Source organism: Monodelphis domestica, chromosome 3 (genome assembly GCF_027887165.1).
Source record: "Monodelphis domestica isolate mMonDom1 chromosome 3, mMonDom1.pri, whole genome shotgun sequence".
In the NCBI taxonomy this organism is placed as follows: Eukaryota; Metazoa; Chordata; class Mammalia; order Didelphimorphia; family Didelphidae; genus Monodelphis; species Monodelphis domestica.
The window spans coordinates 222,516,908-222,533,974 of record NC_077229.1 but is presented as its reverse complement, the minus strand read 5'-3'; the positions used below and the strand labels follow the sequence as shown (position 1 = coordinate 222,533,974).

Below are 17,067 nucleotides of genomic sequence, written 5' to 3'. Positions count from 1 at the left end.
AGGGATAGGGAGAGTCAGGACAATACCCAAACTTCAGTACTTGTCTGTGAGTATTTCACAAAGAGTGTGGATACAAGGTGTCCTGCATCTTAACATTTGTCAAGTGCCACAACCTCAAGTCTCACACTAGGTACAAGTCCTTTTGTATTGGTCTAGAAGTTCATCAATTCTACCTGGATTGTTTTGGTCCTTTTTGACCTTGTGCTCCTTGGCACTGTGCAGATGTTTATCAGCCCTGTTGGGATTGTTTGGTCTCTCTCCTTGACCTTGTGCTTCTTGGCACTATATAATGGCTCTTTTGTTCCCTTTTCCTGGAATCAGACACAATCATTAATCAAAGTCCCATAATATTTATCAATAAGTGGCAGGTTTCCATAGTCTAAAGTTTTTGAGTATGTATTAATATTATATCAAATATGTATTTTAACTTATATTACTCCAAAATAAAAAAAAATTTTAAAGAAAATCTTCTTAATTCTGGTGGCATGTCCTTCAAATACAAAAAGGAGAGAAAAAATAAAACTGAAATAGAATATTGCACATGCAAGCAAAAACAATAATAAAAAAGTTTTTAAAATCTAAAATATATACCTTAAAATCATTGACACACTCTGTCAGCTAAGGAAAGGTAGAATACAAAGGTTTCTCATAAAAAATGAGATTCATTTCCTCTTCAAACTTAGCTATGATCCACTCTGTGAGTTCAAATGATTTTCACAAAGTAACAGTTTTTTATAAAGGACAGTAGTACACATTCAAGAAGTATCAAAATCCCCAAAATTCAATAGCCCATTAAATGACAATAGCAAACAAACCCACTAACATTAGGATTCATATGAGTACACTGTATCACATTTTAAAAACCCTTAGAAACTAATGGATACTTGTCACAAGTTTTTCAGGTGTAGCAATGTTTCAGTCTTGGCTGAGATGTTTTTAAAAATCTATTACTGCCATCATTACAAAAATGTGGCAGAGGAGTGTAAAAAAACCCCAAACCTCTATACTATTGATGTTGGGTCTAAAAATGTCACCAAAATCTAGATTATTCTGGTGGAATTGTTAAGTGAGCTGAAGAGTTACAAATGAGAGATGCTCCCGCTTGGGAGCCATCCAGGGGTACCATGCCCTAGGATCAACTTCCCAGTTCCTTTTGTATGAGACTGTTGTGTCCCATCCATTAACATTTTACAAATGTGGGAGGTGAGGATTATTATAGTGCTTCACTTCAGTTGCAGTTGCAAAAATGGACTCTTTACCTCTTGTTACAAATAACTCAGAGGCAGGCAAAATGATCAGAGTTATTGAAAAAAAAATTTAATCATGTCTTAAAATCACCTCTTTTTTTTAAACATTATTTTATTTATTTTATTTGGTCATTTCCAAGCATTATTCATTGGAGACAAAGATCATTTTCTTCCCCCCATCCCCCACCTATCCCATAGCCGACGCGTGATTCCACTGGGTATCACAGGTGTTCTTGATTCGAACCCATTTCCATGTTGTTGGTGTTTGTACCAGAGTGTTCATTTAGAGTCTCTCCTCAGTCATATCCCCTCAAGCCCTGTAGTCAAGCAGTTGCTTTTCATCAGTGTTTTTACTCCCACAGTTTGTCCTCTATTTGTGGATAGTGTTTTTTCTCCTAGATCCCTGCAGATTGTTCAGGGACACTGCATTGACACTAATGGAGAAGATTACATTCAATTGTACCACAGTGTGTCAGTCTCTGTGTACAATGTTTTCCTGGGGGACAGGGCACTTGGTCTCAAAAAGGTTTGCCTTCACTGACCTAGGCACTTCCTAAAATGATGTTTTTCATTATGATAAAGTTTTTCAGAAAAGGAGAATCAGCAGACTCTTTTAGTCATCTATTCCAATATTCAATAACTTACACAATGGAGAAATTCTCCCTTATTTTTAACTCAATCCCATGTAGCAATTTAAGGATATCTCTCTTTTAAATCTTAGTATAAATGGGTCTCCTTCCTTTCTGACAGCCTTTCATATACTTGGAAGGAAGCCAATAAAAGAACACATTGGCACACTGTTAACTGTCCAGACATTAAATAGCCAGTAGCCAGTTGACTAATATTTGTATTGTACCAGGCACTTGAAATGAATGAAATGTCTATACATGTGGATATAAGGGGGGAAATGTATTCTCTGTGCTGAAGAGAGAAGAGAATTACTACATGGAACACAATGGGCATTGCAAGCTAGCAGCTGTTGAACTAGAATTCCTTTTCCAAAAGAGCTCTTAGAGCTGAAAGATACTCCCTCAGGTATATTCATTTACTCTTATCTTTCAGAAAGTACCAGTGTCCAGCAGCTTCTCTTCATTCTGGCTTTTGCCACCATCTTGGATACATATAACAGATGAAGGCAGGTGTTCCCTGCCCATTTGTCCTCTTCAAGTCCCCTTCACAGACATGGTTGGGGGAAGAGCAGGAAAATAGGATGCACAGAAATAAAACATTTTTCACAGCCACTTATGCAATCATCTGTTTGCTAGCAGACAGCTGATCCAGCCCCTGTCTAGCAATTGGTGATGAAAATATAACTCTTCAATAAAAAGTGAATTTGAATGCAAGCTTCCTTGAAGAGGTCACTTTCTCTGAATGCTAAAACAAGCCTTTGGGTTTGCCAGGACCTCTTTGAGATTTTTACCTACAACACAGGCGCAACCTATTTTGAACATTATAACAGATCACACTTCTCAGTGGGTGAATAATTCATTAGATGGTGAACACTGTCACTGGGGTGATATTGGAACCACCAGGCCTGTCTGTCTAATTATGAAGGTGACAGTGCTGTAGAGGTAGGGCTCTTTTTCAAAGCTAATATGTCAGGGTTATGAATTGTGAATGTGCAGGGTGCAAGACAAAAGCCCAGAGCCCAGAACCTGGTTAATATTACCACACTGTAGTAGAGGTAAATGTTGCCTTTATTTATTTTTTTTTGGCAGTTTTGGCAAGCTATACTGTAAGAGTCAAATTTCTACTTTAAATTACAAAATGAAAATGCAAGAGTCATAGAAATAGATCTTGTATTCTCCCTCTTTTGCATACTTTTGTGGCAGCAAGTAGAGATGTGCTTTGGGAAAGGAGTTGTGACAGAGGGATGATGGACTCAGGGTGATGAATGAGATATATATTTTTGAACAAAGCCAATGCAGGAATCTGTTTTGCTTAACTATGTGTATTTGTTATAGGGTTCCCCCTGCCTTTCTCTTTCTAGTGGGGATTGAAAATAGGCATTTGTTCATTGAAAAAATATAAAACAAAATTGAAATAGAATTCTAGGTGAGAAAACAGCTAAGTAAGAGGGAAAGTAAGCATGGGAATCAGGAATTCCAGTTCTAGTTTAAATTTTTTTCTCCTGACTTTTAAACTCTTTGAATATTTAGTTGTTATGCCTCTGTCTGTGTATTGGTGCACAGCTCATTTAATCTCCCTGACTTCATTTGCAGGAGAGGGTTGGTACCTATAATAACAAACATGGAGCTATCAAGATGAACATTATATGATAAAAAGCCAAATAATCATCCTACATCTGTTTCTTCTCCTTTCCTCAACTCAAATGTTCCCATGCTTAAGGACTTAAGTGATACCATAGCTTAGGGAAAGTATTGGTATCTGGAATAATCTGGAATAATCATTGGAATGATTCATTAAAAACCATAACAGAACTATTGAGTCCACTGAATTTCCTTTTAAAAATAAGGCAAGTCACTTAACCCACAGTGCCTAGCCATTACCACTGTACTGCCTTGGAACCAATAAATAGCATTGTTTCTAAGATGGAAGATAAGTAAAAACAAGGAAATGTAAATTGTGGAAAGATTATAAATAGGGACACCTCAAGTCTGAGATTCAAAAAAGACAAGAATTGATTATAGAAGTCATTATCTATAAAACAACTAATTGGCATTTTGAATACTTTGGCAAGAGCCAATTAGTCTTCTTTTTTGTATTTTGATAATAAGGAGAAATGTGAGAGGAGTCCATTAGGTAACATGAAAGAAAAATTTAATTAAAACATTAAGCCCCCTTTATATACAATATATACATTCAACTTGAGAGAGAAGTAGTTGGTATGGTTAACATGCTATGGGGCAACAAACTTTGATGAAGCACGGTGTCCTGTGCATTGAATAGTGGGAATAAAAGGAGATAGAGGTCAGATTATGGAGGGCATTTAAATCAGTTTAAGGAATTTGGACTTTATTCAATAGCAAATGGCAAACCACTGAAAATTTTGGAGCAAAGGAATGACAGAATTATAGCAATGCCAAGAAAAGATTAATTTGCCAGCAAAGGAAAAGGAAGAAGATTAGAGAACATCTCAGGATTATCTTCTATAAAATGTAAGGACATGTGCTGACTGTGACGAAGGATAGAGATTGGGGAAGTTTAAGGATTGAGCAAAAATTGTGTAATAATGTAGAACATGATCAGGCTTTTTCGGATAAATTATTGTATGCTGAATGGAATTGTTAGGATAGTGAATGAAATAATGACTAAGCAGGACATGGTCTAACTAAAGCTAAACAACATGAATGTGTGTGGTTCCAGGCAACAGGTTTTTTAGTTAGCAACATTCAGTCAAATGATAAATATTTATTAAGTTAGTCACTGGGTGAAGTGTTAAGAATACAAATGCAAAAAAGGAAAGTCCTTGCCTTCAAGGGGTTTACAATCTAATGGATTTAACACTAATGAAGAAAGCAGACAATGGGGATAAACTAGAGTTGAGGACTGGCCTAGGTAGCCACAAACACTGACAATAGTAGAAGATCCAGTGGATTCCAGAAGTTTAATGAGGGCATCATTTAATTTTTGTTTAAAACCCTTACCTACTTTCTTAGAATCAACTCTGTGTATGGTTCCAAAGCAGAAGAGCAGGTAAGGGTAGGCAATAGTCATTAAGTGGTTTTTTATTTAGTAAATTTGTATTTTATTTAGCCCAGGGTCACATAGCTAGGAAGTGCCTGAGGACAGTTGTGAATCCAGACCTTCCCTTCTCTAGGCATGACTCTCAATCCACTGAGCCACCTAGCTGCCCCCTTGAGGGCATCATTGAAGTAGGGTCCAGAATAAGTAGGTACTGAAAAGACCAAAGAGCTTGAGAGTGAAAGAGCAGATTCAATGCACAGGAAGAGATAGGCCTGGTGAAGAAAAAAGAGGTTGTGTATAGAGTCCTGAGTTTGAAAGTCTTAGAGGAAAAAGCAATTGAGTGGGTTAAGTCCAAAGTATATTTGAATTGTTATAAAGGCCACACCAGTAAGGAAGTTGTTGAGATCAGGATATTAGCTAATAAATATGAATTTTGAATTCTCCCCATCCCCTTCCCTGGACCTTAGTAAATGCTGGTAGAGGCAGAGTTGAGAAGGAGATAGGAAGGTCCTTCAAGCATTTGGGACGGGCTGGAAGATGACTATTGGCCCTGTCTATCTCAGGCCTAATTTTACTTCCCCCATTTAGTTCAAAGGTGATCACATCACCAATAATAGGGACCAGAATTCATCACTGCCATCAGTAAAGGACTGTTAAATTCTTTAGAAGCCTTTTGTTTCTAGTAAAACATTGTACCTCTTTTTCTAGGAACTTCTTTGTTTTCCTTAAGTTCAGAATGATCTTTCCAATTAAGTGGCCCCAGTTGTGAGAAGGGTAGGAAGAATGGAGCAAGACAAGACAAAGAAATAATTATAGAAACTTTGAGTTAGTAGGATTCTTAAAGGTGATCTGATCCAGTATCCTCTATACCATTGACAATTGGACAGAAGGCCATATCACTTTGAGGGATGCAAAACTCAAAACTTCCTGAGGGAGTCTATTCCATTTTTGTACTGCTCTAATTTTATTAGGAAATTTTTCTTTGTAAGAAAGAAAAAATTGATTTAACTTCCACCCACTGATCCTTGTTCTTCCCTAAGGGGCCAAGTAGAATAAGCCTACTCCCATTTCCACATGGCAACTCTTCAAATACTTGGAAACACTCATGTCACCCTTAAGTGGGCCTTATGCCCTTAGGGCATATGGAATGAGTTAGATAGATTTTAGAAGCTCTTTAAAATTTTTCTGAAAGATTGTGTATTGACCAGGATTAGAAGTAGGTAGAAGGAAAAATTTAATACAGCCAATTCTCTTTCCAACACAGCCAATTAGTGTGATCTTGTCAAAATCACTTACGATCTCTAGGGATCATTTTTCTCATATAACTGTGGATTTTAGTTGGTTTCAGGCTGAAATTAGAACTCAGGTCTTTCTGTTGGTACCTTTTCTTCTGTGTCCACTTCAAATGACCTTAAGATGATCATCTTATGATCAATACCTCATTTCTTATTATCTAATGTATTTCCATACATATTTTATAAATCTTTATTTCTGAAGCATCAAAAGTGAAAATTGAGTCTATAATCAGTATGGGCAAATTTTTATAAGGAAAAAGGCTTTTATATTGAAATTAGCTGAGGAAAATTATTTTTCTTTCCAAATAGTTATTTCTAATTCCTGGAATTCTTTTTTTTTTAATTGATACATTGGAACTTTATTATAAGACATAAAGCAGGATATGATGTAATTTGAATTAAGAATGGATCCTATCTAAATGTACATATCTAACCATAGCATATTGAAGTAACATCTATCTACATTTGTACACTTTGAATTTTTTTTTATGTGCTTTCTTTTCCATTTGCTAATTTGATTCCAATAATGACCCTTTAAGATAGGTAGGATAGATTAAGAAAATTGAGGTATGTAGATGACTTTAGTCTAAATGGTGGTAGAACTCGGATATCTTGACTCCCAGGCTATTGCTCTTCTTTCTCCCAAAATTACCAAGTTACATTTGTAAGACGGGGTCCTAGGATGGTCCTCAAGGTAGAATGAAAAAGATGGACTTCAAGAAAGAAAGTAAATTTCTCTCTTTTTTTAATCTGTGTAGATTTTATATCTCTTCCCCACTCCCCCAGAATGTAAGCTCTTTAAGGTCAACCCTGTTTGCCTCAGTTTCCTCATCTGTCCAATGAGCTGGAGTAGGAAATGACAAACCACTTCAGTGTCTTTGCCAAGAAAACCCTAAAAGGCATCAGGAAAAGTTGGACACCACTGAAAGGACTGATCAGCCCTTCCTCCCAGAATGTAGGCTCTTTGGGGACAGAAACTGTCTCTGTTTTTGGTTTTCATATCCCAAGTACCTGTCAGTGCCCTTTCTGTGGTGCTTAATATGTGATGGATTAAATTGAGAAGAGTTCAGATCCTGCCTCTTCCTTTGCTCCTTCCAGGCTGATGCGTTCTCCCCTGACTCTCAAATTCTCCTAAGGTATTTCGTCTAAGTCTGTCCTTGTTCCCAACCCTCCTTATCTTCTATTAATCGTATTTGTGGCGATGTCCTAGTCTACTAAACATGATAGTATGTAAACCCCTGCACATTAGGCACTAGGGCATTGATTTATTTTTTTGTCTTTGTATCCCTGGCCCCTTGCATTCATGCTTTTTTATATAGAAAGCCCTTAATCAGGGTGTATTGAACCAGAACAAAGAAAACAATACTCTTTCTCTTTAAAACAAACAAAACAGTCCTGTTCCCCAGATTCTTAAGAGCTTTGCAATTGGAGGCTTTTTACACAATCCTTTCGAGATGGGCCACCCTACAGAATTCTCGCTGTGCATCTTCTATTGAGAAGAGCAATGCCTCCTGCCTCTGCTAATTCTTACTCCTGCCCCAGTCAGTATCCATTTCCTGCACCCTGATTCCTTAGGGAGAGGGAGTGAGGCAGCACCCAGAGACCTGCAAAGGTAACTTGCATGCCAGAGAGCTCAGCTGAAGAATGGAACGAGGGCTCTGCCGCCTGGAATTCGGTGAAAGTTAACTGCCAAGCAGCTGTCTCCACAACCCCGGTGCTCCCCACTCACTAGAGACTAGAGGAGAATCTGCCAGAATCTGCCGCCCATGCTGCTGCTGCAGCGGCGGCAGTTCCCCCCTCCACTCTCTCCCTCCCTCTATCCTTTTCTCCCTACCTCCCAATCTCTTTTACTCCCTCCCTTTTCTCCTCCCTCCCTGCTTCCTTCTCTCTCTCCCTTCCTCCTCCCTCTCTCCCTTCCTCCCTCCCTCCCTCCTCTTCTCCCTCCCTCGGAGCACATAGAGACACACTTGCTCTCCTTCTAGCCCCCTTAACTTTACCAGAGTAATAGAATAGCTGTGGTTGCCAATGATAACAGGGAAGTGCCTCACTTCAGTCACCCGGGACTGAGGGCTATCGTTGCCTAACCAGGCACGCTTTTCTAGATTTTTTTTTTTGCCTTTTTATGTTTCTTTCCTTTAAAAAAATCAACCAAAGCCCCGGGAAATCCAGAGCTGTCTGCAAGAATAAGCAAATTCCAAGGACTCTAAGGGGCTTTTATTTTTTGCAAGGGGGCTCTGAGGGCCGGTGCTGAGAGAACTTTTGTGCTCCGTGTCATGAGAGAGAGCCTTCACCTCTAGGTGCGTAGTAACATTTGGTTGTTTTTGTTTTACTTCTGGGTATCCTGGGACTCTGGCACTAAGGGGCTTGAACTGTATGTACGCGTCTGTGCTGTATGTCTGTGCGTGTGCAAAGAAGCAGGGTTTTTTAGGCTGATCCTTCCCTGTAAGGGTCTTGGGTACCAGCGCTGCTAAAGGCCGGAAGTTCTAAAGTGTGACCAGTTCTGGGGAGTTTGCTGAGGACCAAGCTCTCCCTGGTCTGGAAAGAGAGCTTGCAGCAATGTCTTGGCTACAGACGCCTAAGGGAAGGGAGAGCTTTGTGCGGTAGCATTAATAGCAGCATCAGTAGTAGTAGTGATCATAATATTTTAAAATAATAAAATTAACAACAATAGTAGAAAATAATATTTATATAATGTTTTAAAGTTTGCAAAGCTCTTTATACATTACCTCCTTTGATCCTCACAACAATAATCTCAGAAAGTAGGCAGTATTATTACCTCCATTGTAGACAAGGAAACTGAGGTTGAGAAGACTTAAGTGTCTTGTCCAGGGTCACTAAGTGTCTATGGTAGGATTGAAACTCAGATCTTCCTAGGTCCAAGTTCAGGGTTTTGGTTTTGGTTTTGGTTTTTAGCATACCACCTAGCTTCCCCTGTAAGGATTGAGGGGTGGCACTGCATGTGTAGCCAGCAATGAAAGTGATAGTATATAGTTGAGACAGTTCCTCAGGCAGTGGGACCTTTTGTGCTCTAAGGAGAATTTGTTCCTGGAGTGGGGTTCTGTGATTGCTTGCTCAAAAGAGCAGCTTTTCAGACAACCAGCACCCTCACCCACCCCCTCTTTGCAGCTCAAGTCTCTCTCAGACCTCATCAGTTCCATTTTGAGCTCTGGCATCCAGTTCACTGATCTTGCGTAGTTAGTTCCCTTAACTTGACATTTGGAGGCTAATTTTGTCCCATTCTGTCTATTCCCCCATCCTCACATCTAACAATTAGCTAATCCACCTGGTCTTTTGTAATGCCCAATATCCAGGTTGGGAGATAGAGGATGGGAAATGAAGCATTTGCAGAAAAAATAATGGATTCGGTTTCAAAGAACCTGGATTCAGATCCCATCTCTAACATTTACTGTGTGACTTTGAGCAAATCACAATCTCCCTGAGCCTCAGTTTCTTCATCTGTAAAATGAGAGATTTGGACTAAATGGACCTAACACACACACACACACACACACACACACACACACACACACACACACACACACACGGTCCTTTGAAGAGTGGGTGATAGAGAATGAAAATATCTTCTATTCCTCCTTAGAAAACTGTCTGGAGAAATGAATCTCCTGATATGGAAAAAAGTACTAGGGAGAGCAGCATCTTCAAACCCTGCTTTCACAAAGGGATTTTCAGGGGTTGTTAACCTTCAAACCAATACCAACCTTTTTCAAGGGAAATTGGGCAAAAGAAAACCTGAGGTTTTATTATCTTGCTTAGATCTGTTCTTTTTAAATGAAAGGTGGTTGCTGTTTAAAAGTAGATGAGCTGGGGCATCTCGGTGGCTCAGTGAATGGAGAGCCAGGCATAGAGAGGTCTTGGGTTCAAATGTGGTCTCAGACATTTCCTAGGTATGTGACCCTTAGTACTGATTCTAAGACATAAGGTAAGAGTTTTAAAAAAAAAAAGTAAATGTACAGCTAGCTTTTAAGGCTGCTAGGTGGCTGTCAGTGTATAATTTCCAGGCAAGACCTCTGACTAGAGATCTAAAGATGATGGTTTCATAAGTAAAACAGAATAGAAAACCATGTTTTTGTGAGGGGTGAACTTGACAGTTTTCTCTAAAACTTATTTTTTCATCTAAGATAAAGGATTCCTTTTAATGTGTTTAGATGTTTTAGTAGGAAATGTTCAATTTCTTCATTTCTTTTTGTCAACAACAACAACAAAAAAGTGACTCAAGTCTAAAGGAGGACCAGACCCTTATCTTAAATTTTATAGCCTTCTTGGATTGTGCCCAAGCAATGAAGTACTGACATTTCTGTATTCCTTTCAGCCTTCCCATTTCTTTGCTTTTTTTCTTGAGGGATTGTAAAAGTATTATTTCCTTAGATGACTGTGATGTTTTGTTGCATGAGAGCCACATATCAAAAGTTTTCTCAGTTTTCTGGGATGCATTCTGTTATTTCATCCTTTCACTTGTTTTCATTTGGCCTTTATAGCTCCTGAGCTTGCCTCCTGTTTGTATTTCTCTTTTTCCTTTTTGATTGGAGACTTCTGTTTTGCCCACTAATTGTGTTGATCCTTATTGTACCTTGATTTTTAGCTGCTACCCCACAGCAGGGGACCTAAGCTTGTGAACTCTCCAAGAATGAGCATTATGATGGCTACTCTCCAATGCTTAATTAGGAAGCCAAGAGAAGTTGGCTTCCTTCTGAATGAACAAAATTCAGGGGCGTGTCTACTCAGAATGGCATGAGCAAATAGAAGTTACTCCCTCCCCACTCCACTGCTAGGAGAATATTTTCCTTTTTTACCCCTGAAATAGTAACAACTTGTGGCTTCTGTCCAGGAGAGCAATGGATATACCATTTACCTAGGAAGTTATTAACTTGTTAATTTATTGAATTCAATCTGTTCCTTAATATTCGGACACTTCAATCCAATGAATATTTGTCTACTATGTTCAAGGAAGGAGGGGTGCTTCATAGAGAGCCCACCTTGGATCCAGGAAGACCTGAGTTCAGATCCTACCTCTGGCTGTGTGCTCTGGGTAAATCAATTAATTTCTCAGTGCTCTTGGCAGCTCTCAAGATTTCAAGTTGCAAAGAAGGTTCCCTCTTGCATGGTAGAAAGGGTTCTTCCCATAGGAGTTTTCTATAAGTATGATGAAATCACAGGACTGTTCCCTGTCCTGAAAGACACTGGGTTACTTTTTCTCTATGAAGAAACTCTAAGATTTGTGTTTACTTCCCTTCTATATTTGCTATACTACCATGAACGTTTCTTTAGCATCTTCTTTCCTTTAGAAATATAAGTCTGCAGTTTTAAGAGGTAGCAGAATAGAGTGAGGACAAATTGATATCATGGGGCCAGTGACATTCAAATTCTGTTACCTACCACAAGTCCTCCTCCTTTCTCTTTTGGTTACCTTTTAAAAAGAGCTCTACCAGAACTAGAAAAGATGGATCTCCTGTTTTTGTGGTCACCCCTTCATTGCAAGAATTGCATCAATGCAGATTCCAAATACAAAAGTCCATGCGGCTGCACGATCCTGTGACAAGAGCACTGTATATGGAGTCAGAGGACATAGGTAGGAATCTTACCTCTGTCACTTCTTGCCTGTGTAACCCTGGGCAAGTCATTTTACTTCTCTGTTTCTCAGTTTCCCTATCTGTAAAATGAGAGACCTTTGAGGTGACTTTATGACTCTAGGATCCATGAGGTAATGTTATGACTCTAGGATCCATGCTTTTTAGGGATTAAGGCTCCAAAGAATATAGAAAGAACTGAAACTGCTTATGATGCTAAATTGCCTTGGGAGCACTCCTTCCCAAACCAAATTGGAAGCTCTAAAGCTAAAAATCCATCAGCAGTGATTTCTCCACCCAAGACATTTTTCTATGACATTTTGATTTGGTGAATTCGATTCTTGGTTCATTCCTCTACATTAAGAGACTCACACATAAAGCCAGTTGTGAAGAAAGGCAGGATAGTTTGCAGTTTACATTAAAGGGTTGTAATATAAGAAAGCCAGCCCCAGTCATATTTTTGCTAATCAGACTTCTGTATTTCTATTGACTATATTTTTTTTAACTTTACTGGAGTGGTTTGTCATTTCCTTCTCAAGGTCATCTTATAATTCAATATATCAATAATTATAATTTACATTTTACAGATGAGACAAACAGGGTTAAATGACTTACCCGGGTCACACAGCTAGTAAACATCTGAGGCCTTGAACTCAGGTCTTCCTGACTTTAGGTTCAGCACTCTATCCACTGAACCATCTAGCTGTATCTGTAGAAATTCAAATATTCAAGAATATTCAAATAAGGTGTGGGAAAAGAGTTCTCTTATATTTTCCTTGCAATTCTTTTTTTTCCCAGTAGGGAAGGAAATGTAAGTAGGGAAGTAAGTAGATAGTAGGAAATGTGGGTTCAGTACACATTTTATTTACATAACATGCTTTGGGCAGAATGGTTTACATAACATGTCTTGGACAGATTTAACTTTGTACCTCAGCTTTTTTGCAATGTAGGGCGAAGCAATGTCCGAGTTCTTGTGAACATCTCATTTACTGGTGTTATTTGCATCTGCCAAGCCAAGCTCTCTGAGCTGTGAGAAATAGACAGCTTGTGTTTATGGCCATTGAATGAAAGAGAATGCCAGCTTAAGGAGACAATGGGACTCATGAATGAGGCAAAACCATACAGGCAAGCAGTAAATAATTGGTACCCAAAAGGAAAACGTAGATGTACAGTGGTGTCATAAAACTGTTGTCAGGTAAATATTCCACACAACATGATCATTAGAAAAGTCTGTTAAAAAAAAAGAAGAAAGAAAAGAAAAATAATTGTGTGACTGTTCCTTTTCATCTAGGAGAAAAAACTCTTTAATTCATTTCATTTTATCCCTTTCCTTTTGACATATTTTTACAGGGATTCTTGCTAAAGAAATTCCCTGCTCTTCTATTTACCTTGAAAAGCAAGCCCTTATAATATACAGTAAGTAGCTTTTTACATAATAGTTGAAATAAATATTTACTAAATAAGCAGTCTTTCTACCCTCCATTCTCTAAGGCCATCAGGGCATAAAGTTCTTTTCTAATCCATTTGTCTGAAGTATTGGGGTTGTTGGGGGGGTTCTTTTGTGTTTTATGTGTTATTTGTTTTATATATATATATTAGTTTGAACTGGTAGGCACATCCTAACTAGGTTGGAAATAATCCCTGAAAATGACAGCTGTTTGCCTTGAGAATGTGGCAGATTATCTAAAAGAGATAATTTAGCATCTAACCCCATGCAGAGAAGCCATCCCTGGAAATATAAAGTACCATCTCTTTTCATTTATTTTTTAAATCTCATTTTGCTTTATTATCAGCATAATGAAACCAGAAACTCCAAAAAGATTGGCAATAGTGAAAAACAAGCAGGCAAGAATCAAGCTCAGAAAAGCTTCCTTTCTTGTGTTGTTCATTTTTTTAACCTTTACTTTCTGACTTAGTAGCAACTCTTAAGACAGAAGGCCAAGGGTATCCTGGAAGAGTTCCTTTGGCAAGGCAAATGGAGCATAAGTAACTTTCCTAGAGGCACATAGCTAGAAGCATCTAAGTTCAAATTTGAACTCACATCCTCCTGACTCCATTTCATGGGCTGCCTAGCTATTCCAGAAGCATCCAAGAATTTGTTTAAGTCTTCACTACTGGCAAGATTTAGGGAATTCAATAAAACATTATTTTTGCTTCATTATCAAGCTATATTGATGGCCTACTGTATGTTTGGCTCTGTCCTAGGTGCTGAAACAGACATAAGACAATAAGATGTGGTTCTAGCCATTAAGAGCTTGGATAGACAAGACTAAGACAGGAATCAACTTGAGACTAATATATGAGTCAGGACAACTTGGTCCTAAAATGCAGTATTTCATGGGACAGTTCCCTGAAGTTATAAGAACAAAGGATAGTAAGGAATGAAGATAGAAATGGGACTTGGACTTGAAGTCTGAATGGGATTTGAAGAGGCAAAGCAGAAAAGGCTGGGTGACAGATGAAGGAAGATGGTTTGGAGTGAAATGAATAAATTAACCTGATTGGAATGTGGATTGTATTGGAGAGCAAGGAGAAGTTCTTTTATTGATGAGGTCAAAAATGTGTTGACAATGGCAAAAGTAGTAACAGAAAAAACAGACTTACCAACTATCTGTCACCAATCCTTTTGATTTTACTGTTCTTCATCAATAGTCACAGAAGTCATGTCTTTCCTCAAGCAAATCATTCTGGGAGAAAAGGAAGAAAAATTCTCTTTAATTTACTCTTTTTGTCTTTGTTCTGGAAGAGTTCCTTGGAAGAGGAAGAAAAAAGGAAAGTTGAAGGACATTTGTGAAAGACAAAAGGAATGATAGATTAACATAGAGTGTAAGCATCTTTTCCTTCTTTCAAAGAGGGTGAAATTGAAAATGACAGTTTCCTGGAATAAGTACAATTCCCATGAAGCTTTTCCCAATAATACATTTGGTCTCACTGATGTATGTGTGTGTGTGTGTGTGTGTGTGTGTGTGTGTGTGTGTGTGTTAGTTACTGCATCAAAAACATTGGACTCCCTGATGCCTATAGTGAGCTGACCTTGACTAACAAAGCCTACAATCTAATTACTGCTCTAGAGGAAACTCACTGCTTCTCTCACATTTCCTATTTCTGCCACTCAGACATTCCAATTAAATATATTTGCTGAAGATTCCAGGTCAGCTCTGCTTGCTAATAACCCTTTTAATGACAATATTTTGCATTCATTTCCAGGATCACTTTTATGGTGTTTCTTTATTTGCCTTTAAACCATGGTACAGTCAGAGTAGTTAAGGTTTATTCAATTTAACAGTATCCCATCCAATCCCTACCCCCAGAAAACATTTTACTCTGTGTTGGACAGGAATAAGGAGATAAACCCAGAGACTGTTGTAGCATTGGTAATTACCTTAGAAAAAAAGAATCTTGGTGAGTCGGCACTAAAATATCAAGTTTTTTATTATCTGAGATAAGGTATAATTTGGCAGAATCAGGTCTGGTCTATTTTAAAAGGAAATGAAAATTAGAATTGGATACTTTGAGCTTATCAAAACATCTGTTTCCTTTTCCAAAACTATTATTATGTCCTGTTCTTTTTAATAAAAGCAAAACTGCCCCTTGGTTATGAAAATTCCTGTACCCAGCATAAATGTTCGGAGAGCTTCCTTGACAGTTATGGAAGAGAAAGTCATTGGTAACTAGACTAAAATAATGCAATTAATGTCCACTTGAAAATAGTACCTGCTCCTGCTTCTTCTCCCAAGTTTTCTCAAGCTATGTATTAGTTTTCTGACATCTCCTCCTGACAATACTTTTACCTTTCTTCTATTTACCTCCTGGGTCTACTGATTGAAACTGTCCTTGATTTTAAGTTTCATCTGAATTCAAAGCATTATAGTCTTAATAATGTGAGATGATTTGTCTACCAGATTCCATAACAAACAAATCCCCCCCATCATTGAAATGTTCCAGTAATGTGCTAGAATCTCTTTAGGAATGCAGGATCTCAAGTAGGTACCCTCCATTGATGATGTAAAAGATTGAAGTACTAACAGGTAGTTCAGATTTTTGAAACAATTTTCTTCACCTAACTTGTGGATATCTGAGACCAATGAGGATTGAGAGTCTGGCATGATTATCAGTTCCCTATTTTTTAGTTAGTGGAGTTCTACCTCAACCTTCCTGACCAAGGTTAGGAAATTGTTTGCTTTGTCTGTTCCATTTTCAGGCTCCTATAATGGTCCAAAAATGTTTGTCCTTTGAGTTGAATTTTGTCAAGATGGTTATTGGTCCAAAACTAGATGAAAATTACAAAATGGTGGTTGGTTGGTTTTTTCCCAGAGGTCATTTGGTTTTTTAAGTTCCTCAGAGTATGTCTCCTCACATTAAGATCCTTTCTAGATGTTTTTCTTTCTTTGTTTTGAATTTTTTGGCATTCAGATCTCTAGAAAAAGATTTCCTCCCCTATTGATGAAAGAAAATGGCTGAATCTGAAAGAGATCAATTTAGAAATGAAGAAGATATGGGGGGGATTAAAGAAAAAAATCAATGAGCAAGCATGGAATTCAGAGAGAAAGAGTAATAGAACATAGAGCAAGAAGAACTCTTAGACATGATCTAGTCTGACCTATTCATCTTACAGATAAAGAAATGTGAGTCCTAAAATGAGAGAAATTACTTAGAGTAACAGTGGAGGAAGGGCCCTAGGTTAGTATCCTCCTCCTCCCTCCATGCCTAGAGATTAGCTGTTAACACATTCACAAAGAGTCACTTTTTGACTCAAGTCATATATCTATTAAGCAGGGCTGCTACACCTGCCCTTTTTTCTCACAGCCATACTGCAAGGACTGTTTAAATTGATTATACATAATTCTTGAAGCAAAAGGCTTTTTATTAATAAGTGACATTCTTTCCTATTAAAGTATCTCTCAAAAAAGAGGAGAAACCGGAATCTCAAAGGTCAATTATATGATCTGGTAGATCTTACCATGCCTTTCCTTACGGAAACTTATCCAAGAACATAGAACTAACCTTTACTGAAGCTCATCATCAAAAGACTGGTCATTATTATATATGCATGTCCTGAAGTTATCTTTTATAAAGTGGGCTTTGCTATGTTCTTATCTTCAAATTACAAAATATAGAAATCTTTTCATAAGAATGAGTTCACAAATATCAATCTCATTACTAATCTTAACAGAAAATGAATTTAGCAATTCCTCACCTCCCTCCATTTTAGAATTAGTGGGCAGCTTTATTTGAGATGAATAATAGCTCAGAAATCAAAGGCAGCTGCCCTCTCCTCAATTATATTTCCTT

At 38.0% G+C, this 17,067-nt stretch overlaps 1 protein-coding gene across 6 annotated transcripts in view; it reads left to right on the top strand.

The window, feature by feature from the left end:
• Positions 1-17,067, top strand: part of RIPOR2 (RHO family interacting cell polarization regulator 2) — a 127,008-nt gene that overhangs the window by 22,920 nt on the left and 87,021 nt on the right. The window contains exons 1-2 of one of the 6 annotated variants that reach the window (XM_056823521.1): positions 7,932-8,487; positions 13,126-13,191. The exons of 4 other annotated variants lie outside the window; for them this stretch is intronic. The gene's annotated coding sequence lies outside the window, so the exon portion shown is untranslated. Of the gene's footprint in view, positions 1-7,931; positions 8,488-13,125; positions 13,192-17,067 lie in introns of those variants that run through there. One more of the 6 variants, XM_056823519.1, reaches the window with a different exon arrangement.